At 41.6% G+C, this 16,157-nt stretch overlaps 1 protein-coding gene across 1 annotated transcript in view; it reads right to left on the minus strand.

Annotated features, from left to right (window-relative positions):
• The window catches only part of abcd1 (ATP-binding cassette, sub-family D (ALD), member 1), a 49,077-nt gene that overhangs the window by 17,671 nt on the left and 15,249 nt on the right, over positions 1–16,157 (minus strand). The gene's annotated exons all lie outside the window — the stretch shown is intronic.

Consider the following 16,157-nt stretch of genomic DNA (forward strand, 5'->3'; position numbering starts at 1 on the left):
CAAGAAATAATTCAAAACAATTATTATTTCAAATGTTGGTGATTTGGATTCTCAGTATGTCTTCCCATCTACACAAACAGAAAAAGTGCCAAAAATGAAAGATAATTCGTTTAGTGTGTTACCAAAGGCTAGTCAGGCCCTATAGAGGGCTACCGCATGACGTCACCGCGCTGCGAGATTTTGTTAGGCGCCATATTGGAAGACCAAGTACACATCTATGCAAGTACATACATACATAAAACAAACTACACCTGAAATGTAGCCAGGGCCGGTTCTGCCCTAATCTGGACCCGGGTGCAACATCGCACAACCCCCCCCCCAAAAAAAACCACCAGTCTAAATCAGGACAACCATCACATAACTATAACTATAAACATTTTATATCAACTATTTTAACTAAATGGGCTATAATAAATAAGCCTGCAGGCAGCCACGGTGGGCTGCCTCAGAAAAGTAACCATTCAATGACAACTGAAAGCCTGCAGCCACGGCAGGCTGCCTCAGAAAAGTAACCATTTGTCCTACCTTAAAACTCGTTTTGCATTTTCTGCCTCCTTTTTTGTATTTTCAACCCTCCGTTTATTTTCTTTCCTTTTCTGAAAACCCGATTTGTGTCCAGACATTTTGTTCTGCTACCAACGAACTAACTCGTCAGGTCTCGTCTCTCGAGCCCGCGATGATTCCCGTGGGAAGGGCAACAACTGATACATTTTTACAAACAGCCAATAGGGAGGTTGCATCGTTCAGGCTCTTCTTTGCTCAGACACTCAGTAATTCACTTATTATCACATGGAGACGTGATAGCAGTCCACCTTCCCGCGCTCTCCATTCAGTCAGCGAACGTCACACAGGAAGTAAACCCCAGCGGGTCATAGAAACTTGCACAGGAGGAGAATGGCTTTTTTATTTGTAGGCTACGGAAACTTTGAGGAACGAAATAAAAACCGGTATTAACCGGTTACCATTATTTTTAATAAGCGTTTCTGTTCCAGAACATAAAAAATAATAAAGTTTCTGGTTTCGTTTCTGTTCCATGTGAAATAGAAAAAGTTCCCGGTTTTCGTTTTCGTTCCTTGAACCGGTTCAAAGCCCTGATACGGTCTAATGTAAACTTGGCCATAGACACAGACAACCATTCACACTCACATTCACACCTACGGTCAATTTAGAGTCACCAGTTAACCTAACCTGCATGTCTTTGGACTGTGGGGGAAACCGGAGCACCCGGAGGAAACCCACGCGGACACGGGGAGAACATGCAAACTCCGCACAGAAAGGCCCTCGCCGGCCCCGGGGCTCGAACCCGGACCTTCTTACTGTGAGGCGACAGCACTAACCACTACACCACCGTGCCGCCACCAAAAATAATGTTATCACCAAATTTTTTTTGCATGGTAAATAGAGCTATCACAGGGCTACAATAAACAACCAAGTTTATTTAGTCAAGCTTTTTAATATTGAAGATAATAAGTGTTAAATGTGATTTTTAGCTTGCGTACCCTGATTGTAAAACAACCCATATGCATTCTCTGCTAAAGCTAGTCACACCAAATACTTCATAAAGCGGCAAAATTAACTCTGAATCGGTCACCGTGGTCGTCCTCTGCTGACACACTCAAAGAACTCAAGTGGCTGGACTTCTCAACGAAGAGAACTCCATCGCTGTCTTTACATGCATAATAAAGCATCTGAAGATACAGTCAAGCTTCTCTAAAGCCACAGACTTCCACAAGTACAATCCACGCAATAAAAATAATCCTGAGAACCGTTCAATCCAACACCAACTGGGGTCTGTTAAGATCTCAAACCTCGTGTCTACACAGCTGGAACTCTTTACCGGATGATAATCAATCACTGTCAACTGTTAAGAAATTTAAAAGAGCAGTGAAAGTTTTTATAGTAAATAATTAGGCTCTGTTTTTCTTTTTTTTAACGTTTATTTTATCGACAGTGTTTTTTTTTTTATCATCATCATGTATTAGAGTGACTTACTAACTGTTTAAGTGTTTTTTTATTACACTACCGTTCAAAAGTTTGGGGTCACTTTGAAATGTGCTTATTTTTGAAAGAAAAGCACTGTTCTTTTCAATGAAGATCACTTTAAACTAATCAGAAATCCACTCTATACATTGCTAATGTGCTAAATGACTATTCTAGCTGCAAATGTCTGGTTTTTGGTGCAATATCTCCATAGGTGTATAGAGGCCCATTTCCAGCAACTCTCACTCCAGTGTTCTAATGGTACAATGTGTTTGCTCATTGCCTCAGAAGGCTAATGGATGATTAGAAAACCCTTGTACAATCATGTTAGCACAGCTGAAAACAGTTTAGCTCTTTAGAGAAGCTATAAAACTGACCTTCCTTTGAGCAGATTGAGTTTCTGGAGCATCACATTTGTGGGGTCGATTAAATGCTCAAAATGGCCAGAAAAATGTCTCGACTATATTTTCTATTCATTTTACAACTTATGGTGGTAAACAGAAGTGTGACTTTTCATGGAAAACACAAAATTGTCTGGGTGACCCCAAACTTTTGAACGGTAGTGTATGTAACAGGGCTTTCCCCAGAAAAAATATCTGAGCGGTGCTGCTGATGCAGAGCCCAGCCCATGAGGGCTGGCCCGGTCCGGAGAGCCCTGAAGGTTGCTACGGGGGTGCGGGGGCATGCTCCCCTGGAAAATTCTGAAATTAGAGACTTCAAAATGGTGCATTCTCTTGGCATCTAGGGCCAATTTAGACACAACATTCTTCAACATTATTAAATTTGCTGTTTTTTACTAGTCTGGCCAGGCAGGCTATCTACAGCTCTTCCAAGCTCCCAAAAAATCGGGAACCAATCAACTTTGAGCATCTCCAACGGCCCTGGGTAGAGGCGTGTTCAAGGCACTGACGTAGTAGAACTGCGACCGGAAGCCATAGATTGTTTACAGAATCTATGCCGGAAGCACTTCATTCACGCTTCCGCATCTATTATGCATAGATGCTGTATTGAAAGCATTCAACGGGAAGTTCTTATTGAAAACGGAGCAAAGAGCAGCCCTGGAGGTATTTATTGAAAGGAAGGACGTTTTCGCCTTGCTCCCGACCGGCTTCGGTAAGAGTTTAATCTACCAGTTAGGCCCGTCGCGTTGCATACGTCAGAGGAAAGAGTGATGTGATTGGTTTAAGCTTCGTCACAGCCTTTTCTGGCTTCGACCAGTAGCAAACTGAGGCATTTCAGGGAGGCGGGTCAACCACGGGCTCTGGGAAACGGTTGGGCTTAATATCTTGGCCAGACCAATAGCTCGGAGAGCTTTGAAGTCGCGTTAGCCAGGCTAGTTTTTTACCTTGTCAAATATGCAAGGGGCAAAACTGAAACACTTCGTAGTGCGCCTCTTCATTTTACAATTCCAGGACGCCAGGAACAGAATTGAGGTCAACTCACGCAACAGCGCCATCTAGCAACCAGCGCCTAGAGTGTGGTTTTAAGTATGGTTTTGAATGGCAGTCAGTGGACGCAGCGAAACCCTTTATTTTCACTTCTGGGTTGAGTACCAGGATAGTCTAGACCTATACATTACAATATCTTCCTATTTCGATAATTATTACTCATTTTCAGAGGAGAATAGAAGATATTTAGGTGCGGAAAGCACTCTGCATTATTCAATTTATGGCTTTTTTTTTTTTGGTGTGCAAGTGACAGTGTGGCGCTGATGTCACACAGCGCGGTGGAGCACTGCGTTTCCATGCTTTGGGGAAAGCCCTGTGTGTGTGTGTGTGTGTGTGTGTGTATATATTTCCCCAGAGTCCTGCTGAAAATCATATACAGGTAGTCGTCGAATTATGACCTACGCGACTTACGACCGATCGACTTTACGACCGTCTGGTTATGACTGGCAAGTGTTTCCCAGCAGAGCTAGCTGAGCGTACGGCAGTTTCCACCCCAGCTCCCGGCAGCGCCTCTCGCCGCGTACAACAGTTTCCGCCCCAGCTCCAGGCACATGCGCAGTCTCTCTCACGCTCCCTCGCGCACTCCGTCATACAGTTTCCGCCCCAGCTCCTGGTTTATGAAACAAGCAAATCCTCCCGCCAGCCCGAGCGCTGCAACAGCTGATGATGACGTAGACGACCCACAGCCAAGCACCAGTGATGCCAGCGGTCACTAAATTTTGTATTTTGCTATGTTTTACATTTGTATTTCGGTATGTTTCAAACTAAAATATGTTTTCTATTTTTCACTCCTGTATTTCGTATTTTTTGTTTTGCACATATTAAACGAATTGTACTGTACGCAGTATCGTATGCAGTGTTTGACTTAAACCAAATAATGAGCCAAGGTAATGAAAAAAGAAAATGTTGATAAAATAAGACTTTAAGATGATTACAATATCATTACACATCACAATATACTTACGTTCATTTAACATAGGCCGACTTACGACCAGATCGGTTTACGACCGGCCAGTCGTTACCAAACGCAGTCGTAAGTTGACGACTACCTGTATATACACATACACACAATATAGTCAAAAGTATGTGGACACCTGACTATTACGCCCTCTTTTCCAAACTGTTGCCACAAAGCTGGAAGTACAGAATGTCTTTGTATGCCGTAGCGTTAAGGTCTCCTTTCACTGGAACATGTTCTACTGGAATGCTGACTGCAACGCCAGGCCTTCACACCTAACATCAAAGCCTGACCTTATGAAAGCTCTTGTGGCCGAAACGCATCAGGGTTCAAGCCTTGATACAATTCCTAACTCGAGACTGAGCAAACCTGTCTAAGCGGTTGTCACACATTAGAACTACAAGAGCATTTCAGTGATTCCTTGACTTGCTCGAAGAAATTATAGAAATTGTACCCCTCCTTTTAATTCCTTGGCAGTGTCACTATCTGTCAGCCTGACACAGTCGTCTGGAAACGGTAGCCACGGTTCAATGCACTCTTTAATGATATCACTGTCTTTTTTCCCCTACAAATCTCTACTTGTATCTATAAAAAGGGGAGGCGTGGTGCTGTTTAAGGCTGTCTCACAATGCATTGTGGGAAACAGCTTTGAGTCACGCGGGTGGCAGATGACTGCTGCACGCAAGCCATGGAGGGTTATTAGCGATGCGATCTCTTTAACGCTTCAGCGGAACAGCGTGTCATCACAGGAAGGCCTGTCCCCGTGAGTCCAGAGGGATGGCGGTGTTTGGGAATAATCAACACATTGTTCCTGGCAAACAGGCAATGAGCCAGAAGGCATCAGGCTTTGAAGTGCAAAGCCTGCTTCCCAGAAGTTAACAGGAAACATGATTATTCACAAGACGGTCTGGTGTAGAATGACTGACATCATTAAGAAAACAAGACTCGATGGAACAGCAACACCAACATACAAATGGATTAAACTATAATTCAACAAAAAAAACTAAATTCGGAGAATCCTTACAATTATGTTGTGCAAACACCGAGCGATCAGTAATTAGTGATATAGTTGGGTTTGAATGTCATTTTGCTTCCCAGGATTCCACAGCCGTTTTACATTTCTGGACTATTTCCTCTTCCACCACAGTGGGTCAGATAATTCATAATAATTATAATTGCTTTATACCACAGAGCTGTTGAATTCTGTATTCAGATTGGTCAGAAAGTGCTGATCAATTTTCTGACAGCGGCTCTAACCGTAGTCGCTGATTATTTTCTGTCTGCTGTCGTGTTTTAGTCCTTACTTGTGTCGAGTGATTAGATCCTTTTAAGGAAATGAATTTGAGTTTGCTCAAAGGCAAAAAAAAAAAAAAAGTGTCACTGCAGTGATTTTGCAGAAAAAGGAAAGTGGCAGTGTTACTGAAGAGTGAGAGTTAGCAGATGACAAGCAAGTGTTACTGTGTCAATATACAGTACAGTGAAAAAGTCTTAGGCATGTGTAAAGAAATGCTGTAGGCCAAAAATGGCTTTAAAAAAAAATACTGTAAGCAGTAAGCCATAATAAATGAAACAAAGCCAATATTTGGTGTCAGACGACCCTTTGCTTTAAAAGTAGTGTCAGATACAAATACTAATGAGCGCAGTTTTATAAGGAAATGAGCTGTAGGTTTTACTGATCATCTTCCAGAACCAGCCACAGTTCTTCTGGACACTTTGTCACACTCGTGTCGTAATTTTGCACCAAAACCCAGTTGCTTTCGTTAGTATGTTTTCTTTTTAAATCTGAAAAGTGCTCTTTTGTGCAAGATGCTGCTCAGATACAAAAAAAATTTATTTCCCCTGTAACGTTTAATTTTGGGCTGGAAAATGAACGCTTGGAACGCTGAAATGTTTATGTACTGACTCGATAATGTAGAAGTCATAAAATAAAGTTTGCATGAAAATAATAATGATAGGGTGCCAATACTTTTGCACAGTACTGTACATCATATACCCCTTTTCCACCAAATCAGTTCTAGGGCTGGTTCGGGGCCGGTGCTGGTTCACAACTCGTTCAACTTGCGAGCCAGCTGAGAACCAGTTTGCTTTTCCATAGCTCCTGGTGCCACGTCATTACGTCGCTGTATACGTCAGTTACGTCGCTACGTTTGCTTAAACCTTGGCGCGAATATCGAAGCAAAAACAACACGGAAGAAGCAGCAGCAACAACAACAACAACAATAATAATAATAGATGACTTGGCGTTTGTACAGCTGCTGCTTCTCGCTGCTTAAAAATGGCGATCTTTCGCGGTCTTGTTATTGTTGTTGGTCTTAACAACTCCGCCCCCCCGCTGACGTAAGCGGTTCTTTCCTCTGGCCCAGCAGAGAGTTGGTGCTAGCCTGGAACCGGTTTTTCTGGCCCCAGAGCCAGTTCTTTGTCAGTGGAAACAGAAAACCCGGTTCCAAACTAAGCACTGGCACCGAACCAGCCCTGGAACTGCTTTGGTGGAAAAGGGGTAATAGTCAGGTTTCAGTATGCAGCTGCTTGCAGCATTGGTTCACCAGGATAAGGAAGGAAGGGAGGGGGTTAAGGGGGTAAAACATCTAGGATTAGGGTCTTTTCAATTTGTATATTCATGGAAACTGAATTTCTTGATGAGGTGCGTCTCCGCCTTTTTTTTTTTTTTTGTCTAATAACATTTGCATGGAACCGACAAAATAATTGACTGGATGGATGGTTTTCAAATCTAACCTGAAGTGACTAACAGGAATAATTGGCAAATTTCTGGCCTGTGTGTTCCTAATGAACAGAAAAACGTAAGAGTTTATCCTTAAATTGTCTGTTAATCAGATGTCCCGCATCTTTGTTGATTTGCTGTCACTGCTCTGTGGACTGTACTAAGGCAGATTCTACCGTAACTGGATCCATTAACCACTTGCCCACAAAATAAGAAATTTTTCTTGCCCTTTTTTCAGTGAGGTAATATTTTCAAGATTGAAAATATGGTATTTGGTCTTCTAAAACAGCACATCATTTAAAAATACACCGAGTATACCAATAAAAGATTTTTAAAGAATAAAGTTCTATTTCTTTGACATATCTGACAGACATAACTCCCATTTTAAAAATCACTTTTATTATCCCTGTTGCTATCGTCAGTGAATTTCTGTCAGATGACCTGACGATAGACTCGGCCATTATGGATCTTTGGTAGTTATCGTGTGGAAGCAGGCTTTATCATTTTTGGGTGTCAACAGATAGAGTTGAAATAGATTAACAGCGAAAAAACTATTTCGTTCACAAGAGAAGCCCACAATTATTTTTAAAAAATGCTATCGTCAGTCTGTCAGTCTAATGCACCTGACGATAGCAAAATTCAAGCCCTCACCACGCACATGTTGACTGACGCAAAGAGGAAATTCTACTGCGCATGATTTTTGTGACAGCAGACATTTACTTCCGGGCAAGACTTGGAGTTCTGACAGCTAGATTTCATCAAATAAATCAAGGTAAGATTTTCAGTCAGCTATCCTGACGATAGAAATTTTTGACGATAGAAACATTGAGAATATATTTGTGCATTCATCTCATCTCATCTCATTATCTCTAGCCGCTTTATCCTTCTACAGGGTCGCAGGCAAGCTGGAGCCTATCCCAGCTGACTACGGGCGAAAGGCGGGGTACACCCTGGACAAGTCGCCAGGTCATCACAGGGCTGACACATAGACACAGACAACCATTCACACTCGCATTCACACCTACGGTCAATTTAGAGTCACCAGTTAACCTAACCTGCATGTCTTTGGACTGTGGGGGAAACCGGAGCACCCGGAGGAAACCCACGCGGACACGGGGAGAACATGCAAACTCCGCACAGAAAGGCCCTCGCCGGCCCCGGGGCTCGAACCCAGGACCTTCTTGCTGTGAGGCGACAGCGCTAACCACTACACCACCGTGCCGCCCCTTGTGCATTCATATTTTAATTTTTCTGGAGGAAAACTATCATAAGTTGAGATAAATCAGAGCCACTTGCGACCCTTTCAGCCGACAGGCCATTTCAATGTGTTATTTCCCCGCGAAAGTGACACAGTCGTGTCTATCGTCACTGTTCTGACAATTATTGTTGATATTTCAATTTTGAAAATAAATTTTATCTTTATTTCAATATATTATTTTATTATTTGGTTCTAGTGATGAGATATTTAATATTATTACTAAATTTGTCAGATTAATAATGTAAGAAACAGTTTTGTTGCTATTGTCATCTAGAGTGTCTGTCAGAATATGATGGTAGACGTTAGTTTGTCTGTCAGATTTTGATGATAGAAACCGATGTGTTTCTATTGTCATGTAGCATGTCTGTCATGTCAGGCTTTTATTAATTAGTTACCACGACTACTGTCCTAAAATTTACTGTGAATGTCCAAGACCCCAAATGCTACTAGAAAAACTTAACAGAATGATCAAAATAATCAATTCAGCAATTTAAGGAGATGGGACTTAACTGGCCTCTGTTATGGTAGAATCTGCCCTAACAGCTGAACACTTGAATTAAAGGCTTGACATTTTTCCTTAAAAATGCATTGAAACATGGCGACCGCTCTAAAGAAACGTTTTTAAAGCAAACCACCAGTAATGGCAGTGGTGGTACAAGTGGTGTTGCATGCTTGAGCAAGGTCCAGAAGCACCTTGGATAAACGCAGCCACCAAAATGAATAAACGCAAAATGATCAGCAGCTGCAGAGGAGATGCTTTGATGCACTGTTTCAGTTCAGGTGATGCTCTACTCTGCCACAGGCACATTTCAGACTTCAGGTGTCTTTAACCAGCTAATTCGGCATATCTAGAAGTTATTACGTTCTCCCTGAAACACTGAAAAGGTTCCTCAAGAAAAGGAGCAGGTCAAGTTTTAAAATAAATAACAAGCTTAGACCCATCAACGGAGACTTGAGTTCGGAAATATGCATCGCACGGCACCTCAAATAAACTAGGCCAAGCCACAAAGTCTCTAGCAACAGTTCACTAGACAATACCATATAAACTTCCTGCCTCATTAACCATTAAACTAACGGGAAACTAATTTACCTTCTACCTATACTTTTTAGGGCTAGCTTTTAAACGAACTTTAAAGTTTTCTGAAATGCTATATTCACTCATTATACATTTAATACACACACACACACACACACACACACACACACACTCACGACCTGTTATTTTAAAGAGAAATCGGTTGTACTTTGTTTCCCCAAGCTCATACCCTTGCACCTGATAAAGTGACCGCATCCATAAAGGTTTAAAAATAATTTCGTATCAATAACAGACTCTCTCAGGTCAAGAAAATCAGCCCTGGTTCGAGTAAGAGGCAGATCAGACGCTCGCTGGCCGTGCTGTGAAAATTGCGCTTGCAGACGGTCATGCAAGTTTCCAAATCTGTCACTGCTTCACTCTTAACTATTTTCTATCGTGAATATAATCATCATAATATAATTTCTGCTTTCCAAAGAAATTTCTCGTTAAGATCGGTTCAGTACTTTAGGAGTAACGGCAGGTTGAATTTGGTACAAAAAAAAAAAAAGAGCACACACTGTGTTCGCGGGACGTTCCGGTGATTTTCTTTTTGAGTCACGGGAAAGTGGTCAGGCTCTCTCTCTGTTCTGATCGGTTTCCGACTGGATTACTCATGAATATCAATCAGATGACTTTTACAGTATAGGGATGTTCTCTCGCCACTGAGCTCTACACTACCGTTCAAAAGTTTGGGGTCACTTTGAAATTCCCTTATTTTTGAAAGAAAAGCACTGTTCTTTTCAATACAGATCACTTTAAACTAATCAGAAATACACTCTATACATTGCTAATGTGGTAAATGACTATTCTAGCTGCAAATGTCTGGTTTTTGGTAGCCTGGGCCCGCCCATCCTAAGTGTGACGCAACACGAGGGCCTGTTGCGAGCTTAGTCTGGCAAGGCAAGCTATCTACAGCTCTTCCAAGCTCCCGAAAAATCGGGAGCCAATCAACTTTGAGCATCTCCAACGGCCCTGGGTAGAGGCGTGTTCAAGGCACTGACGTAGTAGAACTGCGATCGGAAGCCATAGATTGTTTACAGAATCTATGCCGGAAGCGCTTCATTCACTAGAAACATTACGAACATGGAGCAAGTTCTCATTGAAAACGGAGCAAAGAGCAGCCCTGGAGGTATTTATTGAAAGGAAGGACGTTTTCGCCTTGCTCCCGACCGGCTTCGGTAAGAGTTTAATCTACCGGTTAGCCCTGTCGCGTCACATACGTCAGAGGAAAGAGTGATGTGATTGGTTTAAGCTTCGTCACAGCCTTTTCTGGCTTCGACCAGTAGCAAACTGAGGCATTTCAGGGAGGCGGGTCAACCACGGGCTCTGGGAAACGGTTGGGCTTAATATCTTGGCCAGACCAAATGCTCGCAGAGCTTTGAAGTCGCGTTAGCCAGACTAGGTTTTTGATGCAATATCTCCATAGGTGTATAGAGGCCCATTTCCAGCAACTCTCACTCCAGTGTTCTAATGGTACAATGTGTTTGCTCATTGCCTCAGAAGGCTAATGGATGATTAGAAAACCCTTGTACAATCATGTTAGCACAGCTGAAAACAGTTTAGCTCTTTAGAGAAGCTATAAAACTGACCTTCCTTTGAGCAGATTGAGTTTCTGGAGCATCACATTTGTGGGGTCGATTAAATGCTCAAAATGGCCAGAAAAATGTCTCGACTATATTTTCTATTCATTTTACAACTTATGGTGGTAAATAAAAGTGTGACTTTTCATGGAAAACACAAAATTGTCTGGGTGACCCCAAACTTTTGAACGGTAGTGTATATAAAATCTGGAGCGCTCATAGCCTATTCCCTGCTGTAGAGACGAGTGAAGCCATCTGGCCACCATCTTACCACTCGCATCACGTGTATTTGGTTTGTGTGTTAAACCATTGTATCCGATCAAACTTGTCCCAAGAAAAGTAATCTCCTGACATTTTTCCCCCCCTTTCAAGACCTCCTCTTATTTTCTCAACTTTACCCACATTTCTTACACATTTTTATACTGCTCCCCTTCACTGTTTTTTTTTTCCAGTCTAGTCTCTGATCTTTTTTTCTGAACGGCTCTTTTATTTCAACGGAGATTATTTCAGTTTCTCTCTTAAACAGTGCATCTTTCTCTTATCTAGCTATACCAGCACACGGGCTATACAAGACTTCCTTTCTCTTTAGGACAGTTGTTGAAACAGGATTGTTTTCTCATGTCGTTTGCCGTTTTCACTTCATTCTCACAGTCGTGTCTTAACAATATTTATTGGTCATATTGGTTGCAAGCTGCATGAATATTGAGACAGTGACCAATAAATACTGTTAAGACACGACTGTGAGAATGAAGTGAAAATGGCAAACAATCCTGTTTCAACAACTGTCCTAAAGAGAAAGGAAGTATTGAACAGCCTTTGTGTTGGTATAATAGTATAAATAGCTAGATAGAAAGACAGAAAGAAAGGAAGAATGATACGAAAAGAGAAAGATACACTGTATAAGAGAAAAATTGAAATAACCTCCGTAAAAATAACTATACTAGTAAAAGAGCCATTCAAAAAAAAAAAAAAAGTCATCTATATCCCCCACCCTACAGTATATACCAAGTTTCAAGATATTATTTGTCACATTTTTCAAGTTCCATTGCAGGAAACCAACCCTACCTCTTTACACCGACCTCAGCAGTGACCCATGGCATAAACCCACCGGATCTTTGGTCCAGGTGAGCTAAAAATTAAAATTTATCACATTTCTTAGTATCAAAAGGCAAATATACATTACTTAAATCAACACATATACCAGCTTTCAAGACCGGACCACTCATAGTTTTCAAGTTCTGCTCCGGAAACAAAACCTACCCCTAAGACCAAGTCTGAAATTGTTTCCATGGAAACATGAAAACTTAAAATTTCTTAGTATGAAAAGGCACATCTACATCACCTTGTTAACATGTATACCAAGTTTCAAATCTGTATCATGAATAGTTTTGGATATATGCTGCGGAAACCAACATTGCTCTTAGAAACCAAGTCAAAATCTATTTATGTAAAAATTTGAGAAAAAAAACCCAAAACTTTTTTTCAAAAATCCAAAAATAGCAAGAGGCACCAGTTCACATTAAAACTACTGAAGATATCCTCATTAAACTTTTTATACACATCAAGCAGATCTGTATACAAAGTTTCATGAAGATACGTTCAGTAGTTTTAAAGATATGGCCCGGAAAAGAAAATGTGACCGGACGGACGGAACCCGTTTCTATACACCCCCCGCCAAACTTCGTTTTGGCAGGGGATAATAAATAGATAGATGGATGGATGGATGGATAGAAATAAAGGAAGAACTACTATACAGAAAGAGAAAGATATGCTGTATAAGAGAAAAACTGAAATAATCTCCGTAAAAATAATTATACTAGTAAAAGAACCATTCAGGGGAGGGAAAAACAAAAAACAAAAACCAATAATAATGGTGAGCGCTATAAAGATATGTTAAGGAATGTGGGTAAAGTTGAAAAAAATAAGAGGAGGTCATGGGGGGGTCAGGAGATACTTTTCTTGGGGCAAGTTTGATCAGATATGACGGTTTAACATATAAACCAAATACATGCGATGCGAACGGTAAGATGGCAGCCAGATAGCGTCACTCTGACGAGCCTATGAGCTCTCCAGATTTTATATAGAGCTCAGTGTCTCTTGCTCTCACGGTTTCTGCCGAAGTATTCAGCAAAATTTTCTGTCTGCTAGTTTTGACGTTATGCTTCACAGGAGACAGAGGCAAGTTTTCATAGCTTTACCTACTTATTTTTTCAAATAAAACTGATTCATGTAAATAAATAACTATTTTAGAATATAACTGTAGTTGTTTTGATGAATAATATTGAGATCTTAGTGGTCGGAATCTCATCTCATTATCTCTAGCCGCTTTATCCTGTTCTACAGGGTCGCAGGCAAGCTGGAGCCTATCCCAGCTGACTACGGGCGAAAGGCGGGGTACACCCTGGACAAGTCGCCAGGTCATCACAGGGCTGACACATAGACACAGACAACCATTCACACTCACATTCACACCTACGGTCAATTTAGAGTCACCAGTTAACCTAACCTGCATGTCTTTGGACTGTGGGGGAAACCGGAGCACCCGGAGGAAACCCACGCGGACACGAGGAGAACATGCAAACTCCGCACAGAAAGGCCCTCGCCGGCCACGGGGCTCGAACCCGGACCTTCTTGCTGTGAGGCAACAGTGCTAACCACTACACCACCGTGCCATAGTGGTCGGAATGATATTTTAAATTAAAAAATAAAAAAAGGAAGTCAGAAACACGAGTGTCAATTTCAGTTCAATTAGTCATTGAACTGTTTATTGGAAGTGGCTCATCTGCGGAAAAAAACGTTAATTGTTGAATTAATGCTTATTTATGCATGTTTTATAATTAACATTGATTTATCCTTCTTTGTGATGTATAAATGAGAGTTAAGATCAGTTATATTGCACAAATAATGCCATTTAGTGAAACTTTGAAGAAGAAAGTGTACTGATTTAATGTTTAAAACTATTAGCATAATTAATAATAATTGAATACACATTTGCATAACTTTTTTTTTTTTTTACTAATTTTTAAACTTTGTATTCAGTATACAATCATCTATGTGCTTGCCATGTAAATATGTTGAAAAATTAAGAGTTATTAAGAAAAAAAAACCCATTTGATCTCATTCGTTAATGAGGCCCATTTTGGAGCATAAAGGCCAATTTATGCTAACAACGCAGTCCTCGCAGATGGTGTCGCAGATAGCGTCTGCGTAGCCCCCCCACCTTCGCAGACGCTCTGCGCGCACCTCCCAAAAATTGTGACCACCGCAGAAGCCTCGCAGACAGTGTCGCAGACAAGAGGGCTCTGATTGGTCCACTCTACATCCGCTGTACACGCACTTCCGCTTCCCTACTTTCCCGGTTTGGTTTGTTTTCACGACCGCCATTTTTAAAAACACGAGCCAAGATGGAGCAGCACGAAGAGCGGTTGATCGAGGAAGTGAGGAAGTACGTACATCTATACGACTCCAGTTCTAGTCATTATAAGTAACCGGAGGATAAACACTCCACTAACCACACCCACCAACTACTCCTAGCGATTTCGTGACTTCGCGCCCCCTTGCGTTGTAGCGGTGAATAACATCGCGCACGCCTATTACTCCCCGCTCAACGATAAATTACAACTGTCTGCGAAAGCTTTGTCGCAAGAGCATGCAGAGGCCTTAATACATATTATTATGGCAGTTTTCGAAAAATTACGCCGTTTCTTCAATCCTTGATTTGTAAGATCTCAAGAACGGATAAACATTTTAACTCTGTAAAAAGCAAGTTGCTCAGCATTCAATTTGAGCAGCTTCAAGAAATTTGGATTGAATTTGAATTTTCACCTGATATGCCTATTAGTAATAGGGTAGTCACACTAGAGGCGGAATGAGCTGGAATGAAAATTCTTCGTATATTCCGGGATATTCAAAGAGCATTCTAAAAATTCTGACTGCGTTTTGAGTGCATTCCAAACATTCGGGCCAATTCTTGTGGCCGGCCCGAATGTTTTGCTCATGCTCAAAACATTCGAGGTGCATTCGAAGAGGAGAAATATCGAACGGCATTCGAAGTGTATTCCAACTGCATTCTAAAATGTTCTTACGGCATTCCAACAGCATTCGAAACATTCCGATCGCGTTCGAGGGAAAAATCGAAATGGCAAGCCACTTCAAATCCTGCCAGAATATCCCGAATGTGTCTCGAATGAGTCGGAATGCCGTCGGAATTAAAATTCTTCGTATATTCCAGGATATTCGAAGTGCATTCTAAAAATTCTGAGTGCATTCCAAACGTTCGGGCCCATTCTTGTGGCCGGCCTGAATGTTTTGCTCATGTTCAAAACATTCGAGGTGCATTCGAAGAGGAGAAATATCGAACGGCATTCGAAGTGTATTCTAACTGCATTCTAAAATGTTCTTACGGCATTCCAACAGCATTTTAAACATTCCGATCGCGTTCGAGGGAAAAATCGAAATGGCAAGCCACTTCAAATCCTGCCAGGATATCCCGAATGTGCCTTGAATGAGCCGGAATGCCGTCGGAATTAAAATTCTTTGTATATTCCAGGATATTCTAAGTGCATTCTAAAAATTCTGACTGCATTCCAAACGTTCGGGCCCATTCTTGTGGCCGGCCTGAATGTTTTGCTCATGCTCAAAACATTCGAGGTGCATTCGAAGAGGAGAAATATCGAACGGCATTCGAAATGTATTCTAACTGCATTCTAAAATGTTCTTATGGCATTCCAACAGCATTCGAAACATTCCGATCGCGTTCGAGGGAAAAATCGAAATGGCAAGCCACTTCAAATCCTGCCAGAACATCCCGAATGTGGCTCGAATGAGCCGGAATGCCGTCGGAATTAAAATTCTTCGTATATTCCAGGATGTTCGAAGTGCATTCTAAAAATTCTGACTGCATTCCAAACATTCGGGCCCATTCTTGTGGCCGTCCTGAATGTTTTGCTCATGCTCAAAACATTCGAGGTGCATTCCAAGAGGAGAAATATCGAACGGCATTCGAAGTGTATTCTAACTGCATTCTAAAATGTTCTTACGGCATTCCAACAGCATTCGAAACATTCCGATCGCGTTCGAGGGAAAAATCGAAATGGCAAGCCACTTCAAATCCTGCCAGAATATCCCGAATGTGCCTCG

Source organism: Neoarius graeffei, chromosome 10 (genome assembly GCF_027579695.1).
Source record: "Neoarius graeffei isolate fNeoGra1 chromosome 10, fNeoGra1.pri, whole genome shotgun sequence".
NCBI classification, from domain to species: domain Eukaryota; kingdom Metazoa; phylum Chordata; class Actinopteri; order Siluriformes; family Ariidae; genus Neoarius; species Neoarius graeffei.